Source organism: Puma concolor, chromosome E3 (assembly GCF_028749965.1).
Source record: "Puma concolor isolate L17-30 chromosome E3, mPumCon1.1.hap2, whole genome shotgun sequence".
Lineage (NCBI taxonomy): Eukaryota > Metazoa > Chordata > Mammalia > Carnivora > Felidae > Puma > Puma concolor.
The window spans coordinates 39220580-39239535 of record NC_141682.1 but is presented as its reverse complement, the minus strand read 5'-3'; the positions used below and the strand labels follow the sequence as shown (position 1 = coordinate 39239535).

The following is an 18956-nucleotide window of genomic DNA, read 5'->3' as shown; positions in this document are numbered from 1 at the left end:
CGTCCAATCGTTTTTTGTGGCTCCACCCCGTCCACACACACACCCTGCGCAATTGCCCTTTTTGTGTCTCTCCAGCCAAGGATATTCAGGGACAGGAATATTGGGTGCTGGAGGTGGGATTTACTGCAGGAGCAGCCTCAAGGAAAGCTGTGAACTTCCGCCCCCATCCTCAAGACTGAGAAGTTGACCCTCTGTGTGCTTCCCTAGCAACGTGGACATGCTTGTGTTATCAACCATACTGCAACTTAAAATCAGATGCATGGGGGGCACCTGGGTGGCTCAGTCAGCTAAGCGTCCGACTTTGGCTCACGTCATGATCTCACCGTTCATGAGTTCAAGATCCCCATCGGGCTCTGTGCCGACAGCTTGGAACCTGGAGCCTGCTTTGGATTCTGTGTCTCCCTCTCTCTCTGCCCCTCCCCTGCTCACACTCTGTCTATCTCTCTCAAAAATAAATAAACATTAAAAAAAATTTTAATAAGATAAAAATCAGATGCGTGGATAGCTCTTCGAAGGCTCTCTACCCCTGGGAGGCAGAGATGGGACACAGAAAGGTCTGTTACTGGGGCAGCCGGGCTGCAGGGTCTAGAAGCCCCCGTCTAACCTGTCCCTGACTCCCTGCACCTGCCGATAGAAGCTGGTTGGCAATCACAGGAGGATAGACAGAAAGCTATGAGAAGCAGCAATCCAGCTGCAAAATCCCAGGCCGCTGGACAGGGAACGTGTGTTCACAGTTTAATTTCAGCCTGTCTGGGAGCCAAGTTTAAGCACGTTTCAAATCCTGGCAACATCCAAAACTAGGAAACCATCTTTCCCCCGCACCTTGAGTTACTCAAAGGCACATTCAAAGACACTGGGGTAGAAGTGCATTGGGACACAGATAATCACCGTGTCCATTGTAATACAAACGTCTGGGGTTTATGAAATACTTTATGGTTTGCAAGAGGCTTGCCCCCGTGCTCCTTCCTTTGATCCTCAGAACAGTGCTGGGAGGTCAGGGGACAATGCAAATGCCCCCAGGACAGAGGCAGGCACCCAAGCTGGGGCTGGCCCCCACCGCCACAGAGCCATTCCCCAACAGAAGTGGGTCTAGCTCACTATTGTCTCTGTCCCACCCTGAGAACAATAATTACCACTGTGGTCGCTTGCTCTGTGTCTGGCATTTCCATTTACTGTCTTATTCCTTCCTCAATCACCCTTTTTTTTTTTTTTTTAACTTTATTTATCCACTCTGAGAGAGCCCACACATGTGGGGAAGGGGCAGAGAGAGAGAATCCCAAGCAGGCTCCACACTATCAGTGCAGAGCCCTATTCGGGGCTCGAGCCCACAAACTGAGAGATCATGACCTGAGCCGAAGTCGGACACTTAACTGACTGAGCCACCCAGGCGCCCCCATCCTCAATCACCCTTTGAAGAAACCAAGGTTTAGGGGGATTTGAACTCAGGAGTGTCCCTGAATGCCCCCTTCTAACTCAGCTGCGATCAATTTTCTCCTGTTCCATCCAGCTCCTTTGTACTGGGTTCCTGGTACGTACGAGGCAGGTTTAGACCTGCAGTGTCACCCTGTTTGTTTTTCAGTGGGGGCAGGAGGGTGGTGGTAGCTGCTCCTGCTACAACCTTGGGACAAGTACATACTGGATAAGCAGGCAGTGGGACCCATCATCCAACAACAGGTGGATAGGGCCGGTGTGCTTGTTCCCAGGGCAGCAAGCATACACAGCCCAGGGCCAGGCAGGGCACAGTCAGCACTCCCTAAGATTCAGGGAGAGGGGGGAAAGAAAATCCTAAAGAGCCCGGGCAGCATTGCCAGGACAGCCTAAACTCGCATTCCTGGGCCACTTAAGTATCCCGAGAAGATGGAGTTAGTATTAATTGTCTCTGCTGCAGCCAGGCCACAGTGCCCTTCCAGGGTGGGCGGGGGGAGGGGCTAACCTCATTTGACAACTCAGCCCCGAGCTGGGCTTCCTTTGAGTCCTTATCCACTGAGGCTGTGGCCACAGTACTGTCTACAGGAGGTGTGACCCCATCAGTGCCCGGCCAGAGACGGTGGCCATGCAGGAGCGCCCTGACTGCAGACACAGGGACACGGCAGCGACCTGGCAGGTCTCCTTCTTCACTGGCTCCAGGTGGAGCTCAGAGACACAACTGGCCACATGCAATTCTGGACTGCCATTATATTCAACAGCCCCACTGTGTGCTCCCAGCAAGCACGGAAGGGAGATAAGACACGGGTGGGGAGAGAAAATGCCTCGAAGCCCTGCAAGTCCCGGGAGGGCCCTGCGAGGGGAGGAGCCTCCGGGGGACTCTGAAGGTGCGGGCTGTGCTGGGAAGGTCGGGCAGGCCAGCTGGACTGCAGCGCAGAGGGGACATGAGCCAAGCAAGCAGCATGGGCAGGGTGGGACCATGTGGACAAGAGTCTCAGAAGCCTTTGGAGGATTCGTGAGGCAGAGTGCGGGTACCTGGGGTGCCCCTGCAGAGGAGGCTCGGCACAGAGCAGCTCAGCAGACCTCCCCCCATCCAGCTGTATCTGCCTACGAAGGTGGAACCAGGAGGGCTGCAGAAATGTGCTTGGGGTGAAGAAGAAACCTACCTCTCATCTGGGACCAATGATGTCATTCAAAAACGCAGACACGTCCCTGCCTGATGGCACCACGGCTCAAAGTCACGAGGCAGAGACACTTGAGGAGGTGGGGAAGGCAGGCGGGGGAAGCCAGGTCTGCCGAGGCTCTCTTGTGGAATCTGGGCGCGGCCACCCTACGCAGGGATTTGGAACGTGCCGCTGCCGCGTGAATTCCTGGTGCGTTTTTGAGGCTAAGGTGATTGTGAAGGTAGAAGCTGTCAGGAAAGAACGGCATCCTTCTCACGCAGGCTCGGACAGGCGGGCAGCGGGAGCTGGTTTCACCCAAGAGCTCACAGCCGGGTGACAAACGGATGTCATCCCCACCGGCGGCTCTAAAAGTGGCCCCTGGCTCGTAAGCCCGGATCACACAGGGAGGCCAAGCAGACTTCGCTTGCCAATCCCCATGACGAAAAGGCCTGGGGACAAGGGGCAGGCATTCAGAAGAGGGCTTCCCGCTGGTCACGAAGCGAGGTCTGTTCTTTCTAATGGCCGGTTACCAGGGCGCCTGGCTGGCTCAGTCGGTAGGACATGCAACTCTTCATCTTGGGGCTGTGAGTTCAAGCCCCATGTTGGGTGTAGAGATTACTTAAAAAAATAATAAAAGATCTCCAATAACTGTGACTATAATGTTATATATATGCACCCATTCTTCCAGTTATGTAAATGCCGAGAAAGGATATGCACAGAGCAGAGGTCATTAGGCTAGAAGCTTGAGAATGTCACGGCCCCTGTTCCCTTTGTAACAGCATGGAGGCCTGGATACACTGAAAAATCCTCCTGTTCCACAATACCTAAAAAGAAAAAAAATTGTGAGGCACCTGGGTGGCTCAGTCGGTTAAGCTTCTGACTCTTGATCTCTGCTCAGGTCATGATCTCATGGTTTGTGAGATCGAGCCCCATGTTGGGCTCTGTACTGACAGCACAGAGCCTGCATGGGATTCTCTCTCTCTCTTCTCTCTGCCCTTCCCCCACGCTCTCCCTCAAAACAAATAAAGGTTGTTTGGGTTTTTTTTTTTTTTTTTTAGGTACATTCATATTGTTGTGCAACCATCACCACCACCAACTCCAGAACTTTACATCTTCCCACACTGAATCTCTGTCCCCATGAAACACTCATTTCTAGTTTCTGTCTGCCCCCAGTCCCTGGTAACATCTGTCCTACTCTCTGTCTCTACGAATCTGACCATTCTAGTGCCTCATATAAGAGGAATCATGCACTATTTGTCCTTATGGGTCTGGCTTATTTCACTTAGCATAAGGTTCTCAAGGTACATCTATATTGTAGAATGTGTTACAATTTCATCGCTTTTCAAGGTTGAAGGTACTCCACTGTACGTATGTCCCACAATCACTCATCAACGGACATTTGGATTGTTTCCACCCTTTTACTTTTGTGAATAATGCTGCTACGAACATCAGAGTTTCTGCTTTTTCTTGACTTCATTTTAGTGATTTTCTTCTAGAATTTTTTTTTTTTTGCATGTGAAAATTATCAATAGGCTTTTTCATAGTCTATTATCCCTGTGACCTCTGCTGCATTTATGGTTATATCCTTCTTTAAATTTTTCATATTATTGGGGTGCCTGGGTGGCTCAGTTGGTGAAGTGTCCAACTTCGGCTCAGGTCACTATCTCACATAATGAGTTCTAGCCCCGCATTGGGCTCTTTGCTGACAGCTCGGAGCCTGGAGCCTGCTTCGGATTCTGTGTCTCCCTCTCTCACTACCCCTCCTACTCTCTCTCTCTCTCCCCTCAAAAATAAATAAACATTAAAAAAAGAAAAAGAAACGAAATCTTCATATAATTTATGTGTGTCATCTTATTTTCTAGATTGTCTTGTCAGAGACTTACCAACTACTACTCTTTCAAATATCTAATCATATTAGTTAGAATTGGCTTCAGCTCCAGGTTAGAGAAAACCTCCAAATTACAGCAGCTTCCCACATTCTCACTGTGATATGACCAGAAGGCTCATTCAGGGACTGGCCTGGCAATCCAGACGGAGAGCCAGTCTCCCTAGATCCTGTCGCTCTTTCATTGTCCAACGAAAGAAAAGTCAAGGTCCAATATCTGAAGGTCACCCTTTTGTCTAAGACAGTTTCTGGAACTCTAGACAGGAAGAAGGAGGAAGGAGAGAAGAAAGGCAGGCACACAGCACTTATGCTCATATCACACTGATCAGAACAGTCATATGGCCAAATTACAGAAGGGTTGAGGGAATGTTTTGTTGTTTGTCCTCTCCAAATCTGCATGCTATTGCTGCCACTCGTTTTATGTCTACATATGTTATAAACTCCACACCACAAGATTTCTTTGCCATAGTCAATTATCTTTTTTTTTTTTTTAATGTTTATTTGTTTTTGAGAGAGAGAGAGATGGAGCATGAGGAGGGGAGGGGCAGAGAGAGACGGAGACACAGAACTGGAAGCGGGCTCTAAGCTCCGCGCTGTCAGCACAGAGCCCAACGTGGTGCTCGAACTCACAAACTGAGATCATGACCTGAACCCAAGTCAGACGCTCAGCTGAATGAATCACTCAGGCACCCCTGCCATAGTCAATTATCTTTTAAAGAAAATTTTTAAATGAGAAACGTTTCTGTCTATTTCCCCTGCTCCAGTGGTCTTCATTTCTATATATACATCTAATTATCCATCTGGTATCACTTTCTTCTGCCCGAAGAACATTCTCTAATATTTGATAGTACATTATCTACAAGAAAAAACTCTCAGCTTTTGTGTATTTGAAAGTTTTTTGAAAAATAATTTTACCACACTGGATATAGAATTCTAGATGGATTGTTGTTTCTTTTGGTGCTTTAAAGGTGTTGTTCTGATGTCTTCTGGCTTCCGTCGTATATGACAAGAAATCTGGAGTAATTCTATCCTTTGTTCTGTATTTTATATCTTTTTATCTCAAAAATTAAGATTTTTTTTATTATCACTGGTTTTCAGCAATTTGGTTATGATGTGTCTTGCTTTGGTTTTATGTTTATTCTGCATGGGATTCTTTAAGTGTCTTAGATCTGTCTATAACTCTCTTTATAGTTTTCATCAAATGAAGAAGACACTTTGGCCATTATCTCTTCAAATCTATTTCTTTCCTGACCTTCCTCTTTCTGGGACTTCTGTTACACACGATCACACATATACATCCTGCTCAACAATATCCCACAGGTCCGAGAGGATCTGGTGGGGTTTGCTTTTTTTTTTTTTTCCTATGTTTTAGTGTGGATAGAATCCATTACTGTGTTTACAAATTCACTGATCTACTCTTCTGCAGAGTCTAATCTGTTGTTAACCCCATCTGATAAAATTTTCAGTGCCACAAGGACCACTTAGGATTTTTTTTTTTTATATCTTATACTCTTCTCCACACTACATAATTTCCTTGAAGTCTTTGAGCATATTTACAATAAGTGTTTTAAATTTTTTTTAACGTTTATTTATTTTTGAGACAGAGAGAGACAGAGCATGAACGGGGGAGGTTCAGACAGAGAGGGAGACACAGGATCTGAAACACGCTCCAGGCTCTGAGCTGTGAGCACAGAGCCCGACGCAGGGCTTGAACTCACGGACTGCGAGATCATGACCTGAGCCAAATTCGGACACTTAACTGACTGAGCCACCCAGGCACCCCTACAATAAGTGTTTTAAAGTCCTTGTCTATTAATTGTATCACCTCTACAATTTCTGAGTCTATTTCCATTCACTGTTTTTGTTCCAGATTATGGATCACATTTGATTGCCTGTTCTCATGTCAAATAACCTTTTATTGGATGATGGACATTATGAATTGTACGTTGTTGAGTCATGGGATTTGTTGCCATATTTTTGAGAGTATCAGGCTTTATTCTGATAGGAAGCTATGTTATTTACAGATGAGGTTAGTTCTCTCACAGAGTATTTTTAGGCTTTGTTTGGACATGTCTTGAATAGTCTTTACTGTAGAAACAATTCAGTTCAACTAGTGAGGCTGACCCTTCTGGGGTCTCTGTAAATGCCCATGTGTTCAGTGAGGACTCTCCACTTTGTCTGGTCGGACCTGGAGTATTTCCCAAGCATGGTTCAGTTTACAGCTCTGCAGTCGTCCCTTGACCTGCTTTGTGGAGTTTCACTCTGTGCATGTGTAGCATTAGTATTCAGGAATAGTCTCCAGATTTTTAGAACTCTTTCTCTGCATAGGATTCTCTTCTCTGGGACTCTGTTCTGCAAATTCCAGCTGCTTCAGACTCTCCACATGCCTATGTCTGTTTCCTCAACTTGGCAAGATTGCCATGCTCTGCTTGTGGTCTCCCTAATGGGCCCCTCGGGTATTCCAGAAATGCAGGCTGGCTTAATATCAGGAAATAAACTAATACAGTTAACCACAGTAACCTAGTAAACGAGGACATGACAACCTCAGTACAGAAGAAGAAAAATCAGTAACATCAATGAAATTCAATAACTCAATAATTTTTAAGCTTCAGCAAACTAGGAACAGAAACTTCCTTAACCTAACAAAAAAGTACCTACATGGGTGCCCGGGTGGCTCAGTCAGTTAAGCATTTGACTTCGGCTCAGGTCATGATCTCACAGTTCATGAGTTCAAGCCCCGCATCAGGCTCTGTGTTGACAACATGGATCCTGCTTGGATTCTCTCTCCCTCTCTCTCTCTCTCTGCCCCTCCCCCAATCGTGCTCATGCCCTCTCTCTCTCTCAAAAATAAATAAATAAATAAATAAATAAATAAATAAATAAATAAATATTTTAAAAAGAAAATACAGTAAAACCTTGGATTGCTTGTAACTTGTTGTGTGAGTGTTCCGCAAGACGAGCAAACATTTCTAATAAATTTTTTTTATTAATTTTATTTTTTTTTAATTTACATCCAAGTTAGTTAGCATATAGTGAAACAATGATTTCAGGAGTCGATTCCTTAATGACTCTTACCCATTGAGCCCATCCCCCCTACTACAACCCCTCCAGGAACCTCTGTTTGATCTCCATATTTAAGAGTCTCTTATGTTTTGTCACCCTCCCTGTTTTTATATTATTTTTGCTTCCCTTCCCTTGTGTTCATCTGTTCTGTGTCTTAAAGTCCTCATACGAGTGAAGTCATACTATATTTGTCTTTCTCTGACTAATTTCACTTAGCATAATACCCTCTAGTTCCATCCACGTAGCTGCAAATGGCAAGATTTCATTATTTTTGATTGCTGAGTAATACTCCATTGAATATATATATATACCACATCTTCTTTACCCATTCATCCATTGATGGACATTTGGACTCTTTCCATACTTTGGCTATTGCTGATAGTGCTGCTGTAAACATTGGGATGTGTGTGTCCCTTCAAAACAGCACACCTGTATCCCTTGGATAAATACCTAGTAGTGCAATTGCTGGGTCATAGGGTTGTTCTATTTTTAATTTTTTTAGGAACTTCCATACTGTTTTCCAGGGTGGCTTCACCAGTTTGCATTCCCACCAGCAGTGCAAAAGACGTCCTCTGTCCCTGCATCCTCGCCAACATCTGTTGTTGCCTGAGTTGTTAATGTGAGCCATTCTGACAGGTGTGAGGTGGTATTTCATTATGGTTTTGATTTGTATTTCCCTGATTAGTGATACTGAGCATTTTTTCATGTGTCAGTTGGCCATCTGGATGTCTTCTTTGGAGAATTGTCTATTCATGTCTTTTGCCCATTTCTTCACTGGATTATTTGTTTTTTGGGTGTTGAGTTTGATAAGTTCTTTATAGATTTTGGATACTAACCCTTTATCTGATATGTCGTTTGCAAATATCTTCTCCCATTCTGTCGGTTGCCTTTTAGTTTATTATTTCCTACATTTCTAATAAATGCTTATTATTTCCTACATTTCTAATAAATTTTAACTTAATAAATGAGTGATGTCTTGCAATATGAGTAATGTGTGACACTGAATGTCACATGATCACAATTGAGCCGATGGTTCTTGAAATTCACTTTGATATGTGAGTGCTTTGGATTACAAGCTTGTTTCTGGAACGAATTATGCTCACAAACCAAGGTTTTATTAAATCTACAAAAAAAAAAAAAACCTATAGCAAAACTAACACATAGTTCTAAATACATAGCTGTAGCTTTATTTCTTTTCCATGCATTTTATCTTTTATTTATTTTTTTCCAATCTTTTTTTATTATTTAAATTCAAGATAGTTAGCATATAGTGTAGTATTGGTTTTAGGAGTAGAATTTAGTGATTCATCACTTCCGTATAACACCCAGCGCTCATCCCAACAAGTGTCCTCCTTAATGCCCATCACCCATGTAGCCCATTCCCCCCACCCACCTCCCCTCCATCAACCCTCAGCTTGTTGTCTCTATTTAAGAGTTTCTTATGATTTGCCGCCTTCTGTTTTTTTTTTTTTTCTTTTTATTTATATTCAAGTCAGTTAATACACAATGTAGTCTTGGCTTCAGGCCTAGCTGCAGTTTTAAATAGGGTGATCAGGTCTCATTGAGAAGGAAACATTTGCACAGAGATTTGAAGGAGGTGAGAGAGGGGACTATGTGGTTATCTGGGGAACCACGTCATAGGCAGAAGGAGCCATCAGGGCAGCAAGAATGGTGTGGAGATCGAAGCCTGCCTGACGTGCTCCAGCAACAGGAAGGAGGCCAGTGTGGCCTAAGTCCAGAAAGCCAGGGAGAGTGGCAGATCAATTCAAAGAACCATGGGGGTGACAAGCCCCTGGACAGACTTGAGGTTTTCCTCTGAGCAGGATGAGGATCTGGAAAATTCAGAGAAGAATTGAGGGCGGTTCCATGATGTCTTAAATCTGTAAAAAGGATCCCCCTACCCACTGTGTTGAATGCCAAGCATAAGAAGACAGAGCAGGGGCGCCTGGGTAGCTCAGTCGGCTGAAGGTCCAACTTCAGCTCAGGTCATGATCTCAGGATTCGTGGGCTCAAGCCCCACGTCGGGCTCTGTGCTGACAGCTCGGAGCCTGGAGCCTGCTTCAGATGCTGTGTCTCCCTCTCTCTCTGCCCCTCTTCCACTTGTGCTCTCTCTCTCTCTCTCAAAAATAAATATTAAAAAATTTGAAAAACAAGAAACGCAGAGCAGAAGCAAGAAAACCAGCCAGGAGGCTGCTTCTGCAGCCCCAGCTGTGAAATGACGGGAGCCTGGTCCAGCACAGCTCCAGCACAGGCAAGTAACATTGGTGAGATGACACATACATGCTCAAAGCAGGGCCAGCCGGTCTGCTCGTGGATCTGATGAAGAATGTGAAACAAGAGTCAAGATGCCTCCAAGGCCATCAGCCGGAGCAGCTGGAAGGTTGGAGGATGGGGCAGACAGGCCTAAAGGGGGACATTACCCTGGCTGCTTCCCCTGTGTCCATGAAAGTGAGCAGATGGCAACACTCCAAAACCCTCTAATCACATCCAGCCGTGGTCTGCCGGCCACACGGCCTCGTGTCTGTAATTAGCTCCCGGGGCAGCCCCTTGAACCAGCAGGCAGTGTGCTTGCTTATGTCAGCAGCCAGTGCGGCACGCATTTCAGACCACTAGCAAAGGTGGGAAAGAAATGATTAGCACGTGAGGTTCCCTCCGTGAAAGTGGAGTTAAGTTCGGACTTTTGTCCTGTAATTTGCAACAATGATTTGACAATAGCTTATTTGAGAGATGATTTGAGGTCATGGAATAACCACAGAATACACAGGATACTTTACAATTATTAACTCTTTGTGGTGTCCAAATTCCAGTGATCAAGTCATTAAGTTGGCTTGGCTCCAAAAGTTAGTCAATGAATATTTTATTGAGTACCTACTATGTGCCTCCATACTGAGAACCATGGTAAGGCCATAATAATACCAGTCCGCTCACTGTGTGATTACCATCATTTTCTTACTTAACACTATCAAAATATCATACTTGTATTTTAAAATGGGCATATTTATATCCAAACACAGCAATCCATTGAATTCATCTATTCTCTGTAGTTGGAGCCTTCATGTCTGCTCTTCTATAAACCACTAACAGGTTTTTCTCAAAGACCCATGACCCAGGCACCTAGGTCAGAGCTAGGTGTCACATTTGTCATGATACACACAGGCTCGAAAAAAATGGATGAGCTGGGAGTGTTATTTTGTTTTGTTTTTCAACCACATTTAATTCTATCAAGGCCAGCAGAAAACTCACCTGGACTTGGTCTTCTCTTCTGTCCTTTCACCATGTAATCAAACTAGGTTGTCAGGAAACATCCACTCCTCTGTGTTACCTGTGTTCAAGAAGAGGAAGATAATATTTAAGATGGAGTCTGACTTTTCAGCCTAGGAAACCCCCCTTCCAGCAGCAGATGCCTCAGGAAGTGAAGCTGGAAAACACATGTGCAAAGAGTGAAACCCACTGGTTCAGAAAGGTGATGCAGACCCCCTCTGCATGCCAAGTCTATTCTAAGACAAAGTCTTGGTGCCTCTCCTCCTGGTCCCAGACACACACACCCCCCATCCCTGCGGGAACGTCAGAGCCAGGGTCCACACGAAGAGATGCTCATCATCACTCATCATCAGGCAAACACAAATCAAAACCACAGTGAGACGTCACTTCATGCAAGTCAGGATGGCTAAAATCAAAAACATAAGAAATAACAACTGTTGAGGGGCGCCTGGGTGGCTCGGTCTATGAAGCCTCGGTCATCATCGAGGCTCAGGTCATCACCTCACAGTTCGTGGGATCCAGCCCCACGTTGGGGCTGTCAGCACAGAGCCTGCTTGGGATTCTCTCTCTCCCTCTCTTTCTCTCTTAAAATAAATAAACATGAAAAACAAACGAACAAAAGAAATAACAAGTGTTGGTGAGGATGTGGGGAAAAGAGAACCCTCATGCGTTGTTGGTGGGATCGTAAATTGGCACAGCTGCCATGGAAAACAGTAAGGAGGTTTCTCAAAGAATTAAAAATAGAAGTACCATATAAACCAGTAATTCCCTTCTGAGTATTTCCCCAAAGAAAATGAAGCACTAATTCAAAAAGATATATGCACCTCTATGTTTATTACAGCATTATTTACAATAGCCCAGATATGGAAGCAACCTAAGTGTCCATGGATAGATGAACAGTTAAGAAGATGTGTGTGTATGCGTGCGCGCGCGCACACACACACACACACACACACACACACACACACACACACACACACACAAAATGGAATATTACTCGGCCATAAAAAAGAATGTGATCTTGTGATTCCCAACAATATGGATAGACCTAGAGAGTATTCTGCTATGTAAAATAAGTCAGAAAACGACAAATACTATACGATTTTGCTTACAAATGGAATCCAAAAAGAAGCAAAACAAAACATGAGTGGACTCATACAGAGAACAAACTAGTGACTGCCAGAGGGGCCTGGGGTGGGGGTGGGGATGGGTGAAATGGCAAAGGGGATGAAGAGATACAAATTTCCTGTTAGAAAATAAATATATGACAGGGATGGAAACTACAGGAAAAAAGGAAGCAGAGAATCAGCAGAAAAGCCCCCCAAAAGCTGAGCCTATGCAAACCTGAAGCACATGAAATCCATTTGCACCTTTTCTGTGTGTCTGTCTCCCTCATTGAAAGTGCTCTTTGGCCTCTCAAGGGGGTCCAGAAGACAGGACACTAGACCTGAGATTAACCCAGTTGAATGAAAGTTGCTGGCTGGGTGCCTTGGGTAAGTCACCGTTTACTTCTCTGTGTCTCAAATTCCTCTCCTGCGAAATGAGGCTATTCCAATACCTTCCTTGCCCATCTCAGAGTTTTGCGAGACCCAAATGGAGAAACAAATGGGGAAGTGCTTTGTATGCAATAGCGGAACACAGGCTGGAAAGATGTAGTGTGTTATTACTGTTAGTCTTAGCTCGGCCCCGGACAGTGTGACCTTGGGAAAGTTACTAAGTTCTCTATGCTTCCACATCTGTAAAGCAGGGAAAGTATTACCTACTTGAGACTATTAAAATAGGGATTAAATAAGACAGTTAATAAAAGAAGACACTTGGCTTTTGCAAGCTTGAGGGAGGGCGTCGCCTCCTAAATAAGAAGATAAGGACTTGCTAAATTAAAGCTCTGCATCCTCTCACCCTTCCTCCTTCCTTCCTGCCTGGAATGGAAGTGTGAGGCCTGGCAGTGCAGCAGCCACTTTGCAATCATGAGACAAGAGTCTTGAGAATGAAGGTCTCTGCAAAGGACAGAGGAACAGTGAAGTAGAAAAAACCTGACAGGTGCCTGGGTGGCTCAGATGGTGAAGCATCCGACTTCAGCTCAGGTCATGATCTCATGGTTCGTGGGATCGAGCCCCACATCAGGCTGTCTGCTGTCAGCATGGAGTCTACTTTGGATCCTCTGTCCCTCTCTCTGCCCCTCCCTCACTCATGCTCTCTGTCTCTCTAAAATAAATAATCATTAAAAAAAAGTAAATGAATATAACAAAAGCAGTGCAAACTCGTACCATGAAAATTACAAAACATTGTAAACCAGAGAGTAGATTAGTGGTTCCCAGGGTGGGGGCTTGAGGTGGGTGGGGAGTTTCATCACCTCTTTCAGAGGTGATGAAAATGTTCTGGAAAGATGGTGATGAGGGCTGTACAAGTTTGTGAATATGATAACTGCCACCAAATCGCACACTTTAAAAGGGTTTCATGGAAAGTGAATTATATCTCAGTAACAAAGAGTGAATGAAGAGGAAAAACATAAACAAAAAAGTGAAGGAGACTGGTTACTCAGAGCCCTTTGCAGACTTCCATATGAATCCAATCAACTGACTCCTCAATCCAAAGACACATTCATGGAAATTTCCGTCAGGGATAACTTGAAAATTATGCTCATATTGCCTCCTCTTTGGGAGCAATCCCGGCATCTCTCCTCGGTGCTTATGTTGACCTGGCTCATAAAGCAATGAAAAAAAGAAAAAGAAAAAATACACCTCACCGTTTGCACCCACCAAGTTTGCAATACCAACTCAGTAACAACAGTCCAGGCCTTTTCAACGGATTTGCAGTGCTGGTCTTTTTCGACTCTGTACCTGTGATGTCCAAGGTGGCAAATACTAATGTTGTGGTCTGATAAGAAGATTGTGGTCTGATGCCTGTATTCACAATTGAAGGAAGTATGAAATATCCATTAGGAGCTAATAAAAATAAAGATGCAATTTTTCCCATCCAAAATAACCTCATAAAGATATAAGACACTTTGTGCAGTTCCTGGCATACAGTAAGTGCTCAATAAATGTTGGCGACTACAGTTATTTGCAAATGCCAATACACGTGTTAGAAAATTCAAAAGCCATCCGTTGTGGTTTCCCTGTTGACTTCCTTCCCTCCTCTCCAAGGCCCCAATACTTGGCTAAGCCCCATGCAGCCTTCTGCTGTCCTCACAGATGACAAGCTAAGGTCCTGTAAACTGACTCAAACTGAGTGATCAGTGGCTAATGGAGCCTCAGCATGTCCCCTCCTTCCCCTTCCCTCTGCTGCCTGTTTTTGGACGAATCATTGCTTCAGGCTCTATCACATTGAAGTCATCTGAACTCACCGCTTCGTGGGTATGTGAACGCATCAACTTTCATCAAGGAAAATGACCTTGCTGCCTCCCAAACCGTTTCTCCAGGAAGGAGGAGGATGGGTCCCTGGGGAGACAGTGTGGTCTGCACGGCAGCAAAGCAAACCAGCCCACCTGAGGGACTGGACTTCTGGCTTGGACCCCAACACAGTAACTAAGGACAGAGCCCTCGGGCTCTCCCAGCATCAACACCCACCCCGGAGGCACCCTCAGGCTCCACCCACATCCTCCACCCTGGACCCCTTGCTCCCAACTATCCTCTGACCTAAAGGCTGGGCTGGGGGGACCTAGGGTGCTGGACACACCCAGGATGTTCTCAACACTCCCCAGAGCCAAAACACCCTGCTCCAAAAACAGAGAAGTGAAACCTGCAAATAATCAAAACTTGTTTCCAGACCTTCAGAGTTCTCCCGCCCTGACCCATCCATTGCGTGAGTGTGTGTGTGTGTGTGTGTGTGTGTGTGTGTGTGTGTGTGTACACCAAAGATACAGATGATCTGTAGAGACAGCTATAGATATATGGATAATAGATATACAGACACGATCTCAGAGTAACACATTGCACATGTTTTCTGATTTGTATTTTTTTTATTTGAGAGAGAGCAAGAGAGAGCAGGGAAGAGGGGCAGAGGGAAGAAGAGAGAGAATCTTAAGCAAGCAGGTTCTGCGCTCAGCCCGACATGGAACTTGATCCCACAACACTGGGATAATGAACTGAGCCAAAACCAAGAGTCAGACGTTCAAACGACTGAGCCATCCGGGTGCCCCTACAGAGACTTTTTAAAACTTAGCTAAGGTGGCCAGCTGCCAGGGGACTAAGGTGAGGCTGGTGCCACATCCCCCACCAGCACAGCACCCAGCCCCCCCTCCTTCTGAGACCCTCCTCCCCCCACAGGCCCCAGCTCCCCCCAAGGATCCTGCCCTTCAACACCAGGGAACTAAGCAGCTCTCCCTGTCTTCCCTTCCCATGTGTAGGCCGCGCTCATTGAGCCAGGGGCCTCTGCGTCCTCACCCTCAGCGTCCAGCCCTGGAAGCACACGCACATGCATGGGATTGAATCTGACTCCTCCAGCCTGGCTCGGAAGTTTGGATGCAGCCAGCAGCCGAGAAGTGTTGGCTGAATAAACGAGCAAATCCAGTGACATTTTTACATCTCGCAAATGCTAATTGCCTTTGGGTACTCACTGATTATGCTCTAAGTTTAAAAATTAGGACACTGGGGGACGCCTGGAGGGGGGGGCTCAGTCAGTTAAGTGTCCAACTTGGTTTTCGGCTCAGGTCATGATCTCATGGTTTGTGAGTTTGAGCCCCACATCAGGCTCCACGCTGACAGCACGGAGCCTGCTTGGGATTTTCTCTCTAGCCCTCCCATGCCCCTCTCCTGCTTATGCTTGCTTTCTCACTCTCACTCTCTCTCTCCCTAAATAAATAAACTTAAAAAAATTAGGACACTGACTGTATGACAGGCACCTATTTTTTATTGTAGTAAAATACATGTAAAATTTACCATTTTAACCATTTTTGAGTACCAGTTCTATGGCATGAAGCACATTCACAATGTCGTACAACTCTCACCACCATCCACCTGCAGAACTTTTTCATCTTCCAAAGCAAAAGTCCACCTCCATTAAACACAAACTCCTCGTTTCCCCTCCCCCAGTCCCTGGCAGCCACCTTCCTACATCGTCTCCATGAACTTGACTGCTCTAGGGAAATCATTCAGTATTTGTCTTTCCATGTCTGACTTACCTCACTTAGCACGTCTTCAAGGTTCATTCATGTTGTAGCACGTGTCAGAATCACATTTTTTGTTTGTTTGTTCACTTATCTGTTTTGAGAGAGAGAGCAAAATTTCCCGGGGGAAGGGCAGAGACAGAGAGAAAGAGAGAGAGAGAATCCCACGCAGGCTCAACATAGTCAGCGTGGAGCCCAACGCGGGGCTCAAACTCACGAACCGTGACATCATTACCTGAGCCAAAATCAAGAGTCGGTCTCTTAATTGAATGAGCCACCCAGGAGCCCCAGAATCACACAATTTTTAAAGACATCGACTTTTTGATGACCTCCTATTGTGGGCAGGGTTCCAGCTAAAAGTGAACAAAGGTAAATGACAGTCGCTGCTCCAACGAATCTACCAATCTCCATATGAAAGGGTCCGATGTGCTAGTAAATGAGAGACCACCAACACAGCTGGCCTTCCTCATCACCCTTGAAAATGGCTTTCTACACTCCAGCCTGCAGACTGCAGACTATTTTCCAGGTGAATCTAGCAATTCTAGAAGAAAGTTTACAAATGAAATTGGCTAATGGGAGAAGTTTCAGGCCACACTGGGGCTATGACTAAACAACAGATACAAGTCTTCTGTCCACTCCTTGGGTCACGCTCTGGAACAGCATGAAGTGGCCACTTAGTCTACTGCTCTCCCAGGAAATTCTAAAAGGTGCCAAGACTCTCCATACAGTAAGACTTCCCCTTCGCCACCCACCACCACTACTGTGCCTGCTGGGTGGCCACTTAGAAGGCCTTGGATGGGATGCGGGTCTGAGCTCCACAGTGGTGGGAAGTAGAGTCAGGGAGGTGGCATTTATTATTGAACTTCTACTCGAAGCCAAGTACCACGCTAGGTGCTTCCATACATAGTATCTCAATGAATAATAATCTCAACGATCAAGGACAAGAGATGCCATCACCTCATGTTCACAAATGCAGAAACTGAGGCTCAGATGAGCCACTAGACAGACCACCCAAGGACACACAGCTAATTAGTATCAGAATTAGCAAACAAATTCGAGCTTGTCAACCTCAAAGCTGTTTTCGTTCACCCATGATGCCTCTCCTTCCATGATGGGGAGTGATGGCTTCCTCATCTCCAGCCCCGCCCCCTGCTCCCCCACCGAAGACCCCAGAGGTACATCTTGAGAAAGACACCAATGATAGGACCAGCGAAAAGCACAAGGAAATGTGTTACCCTCCACCCCACAGGAACCATAAAGGGGGCTGGGGAGTCCCTCCAAAGAGGACTATCTGGAAAGGACAAGACTTCTATGAGCCCTTAAATGACAAAGGAGCAAATTCCTACAGCATTGACAGCTTAAGCACGGGCAGGGCTTCTGACTCAAATGAAGAATGCTCAGGCAGCTTTCCTAATTAATGATGGTTGAGTCATAAGAAGAAAGAAAAGTTGGCTCCAAGCTGATTCTCAGAGAAAGGTGCCCTCTGTGAAGTGCCTGAGTAGGCGTCTCCTGCAGCCGTATCCCCCACTCTCTCCTCCAATCCTGATGCCACACCTTCTGGCACTTTCTTGTGGGTAGAGGCTGCAAAAAAGCAGGCGGCCTATCCCAACAGGCTTGGGAGAACTCGCTTTGGCCAACCAAATGATTGGTGAGGGTTTTGGCTGGAAAGGCATTTCCACATGGCGAAATGGAGCGTGGCTGCTCTTGGATACAAGCCACAGTATAATGTGAGGGGCAACAGCAACTCTGACAGAAAAACCTATCCCCATAGATGTCAATACTCCTGAGATTTCACCTTTAAATATGTCTTTCTTGGGGCACCTGGGTGGCTCAGTCGGTTAAGCATCCGACTTCCGCTCAGGTCATGATCTCACGGTTCATGTGTTCAAGCCCCGCATCGGGCTCTGGGCTGACAGCTCAAAGCCTGGAGTCTGCTTCAGATTCTGTCACCCTCTCTGCCCCTCCCTGGCTCGCTCTCTCTCTCTCTCTCGCTCAAAAATAAATAAACATTTTTTAAAAATTAAAAAAAAATGTCTTTCTCATAAAGTTATCAGCCTTATAACTATCACAAATTCACTGTTATCCCACTCAAAATCCCAGCATTGTTTTTCCATGGGACTGGACATAATTCACCTTAGATTCATACGGAAGATCACTGACTAAAGAATGTCTAAGAAAATGTGAAGAAGAAGAACCAAGTGGGAAGACTTTATACTCCTGGTATCAGAAATTATTGTAGCACTATAACGATTAAGGCAGTGTGTTTCTTTTTTTTTTTTCTTTTAGCATTGAGAATCCTTTATTCAGTTATTCCCTATCACAAGAATATTTTAGGGTACCTGAAAAGAAAATATCAAGAATTGTCTCTCCTGAAGAAAGTTATAGGATTCTAAATATAGTTGCAAAAATATTCCTATTTCAAATAATTCTTAGACAAAGAATATAGAATTTTGTTATGCTACTAAGCATATTGATTTACATAAAATTTCAAAAACGTTAAAAACCTTTGAGACATGGTATTCTAATACATGTTTTAATTGATACTTAAAAAATCCAAGTATATTTTTTATACAAAAAATGCAGAGATCTTAGGTGATAATAGAGTTGTGACAATTGTTTACACTGCTGTGATCACAGAAAACAACATATACAAGTATTTCATCATATTAGAAAGTTCTTCTGTGTCTCTTTTTCTGTTCCCTCATCTCCCTCACCTTAAAAGCCACTACTCTCACACTTCCATGACTATATGTGAGTTTATGTTTAGGAATTTTATTTAAATAAGATTATACAGTATTTAGTCTTTTATGACAAGTTTCTTTCATGCAGTGTAATTTTAATGTTTATATAATTTATTAAATTTATTTTTTTTAATTTACCTCCAAATTAGTTAACATATAGTGCAACAATTATTTCAGGAGAAGATTCCTTGATGCCCCTTACCCAGTTAGCCCATCCCCCCTCCTACACCCCTTCCAGTAACCCTCTATTTGTTCTCCATATTTATGAGTCTCTTATGTTTTGTTCCCCTCCCTGTTTTTATATTATTTTT

General features: G+C 44.9%; 1 protein-coding gene and 1 long non-coding RNA gene across 11 annotated transcripts in view; both read right to left on the bottom strand.

Annotated features, from left to right (window-relative positions):
• The window catches only part of ADCY9 (adenylate cyclase 9), a 133383-nt gene extending 130770 nt beyond the window's left edge, over positions 1 to 2613 (bottom strand). The window contains exon 1 of the mRNA XM_086692130.1: positions 2592 to 2613. The gene's annotated coding sequence lies outside the window, so the exon portion shown is untranslated. The remainder of the gene's footprint in view (positions 1 to 2591) is intronic.
• A 615-nt stretch (positions 2614 to 3228) lies between these two features.
• Positions 3229 to 18956, bottom strand: part of LOC147573167 (uncharacterized) — a 36419-nt gene continuing 20691 nt past the window's right edge. For 3 of the 10 annotated variants that reach the window (XR_015245480.1, XR_015245476.1, XR_015245485.1), the window contains exons 5-7: positions 13557 to 13700; positions 10780 to 10858; positions 8630 to 10145 (exon numbers count right to left, since the gene is read on the bottom strand). This is a non-coding gene — a long non-coding RNA (uncharacterized LOC147573167). Of the gene's footprint in view, positions 3413 to 6368; positions 6994 to 8629; positions 10146 to 10779; positions 10859 to 12830; positions 13701 to 18956 lie in introns of those variants that run through there. The other 7 variants (XR_015245479.1, XR_015245481.1, XR_015245482.1 and 4 more) reach the window with 7 other exon arrangements.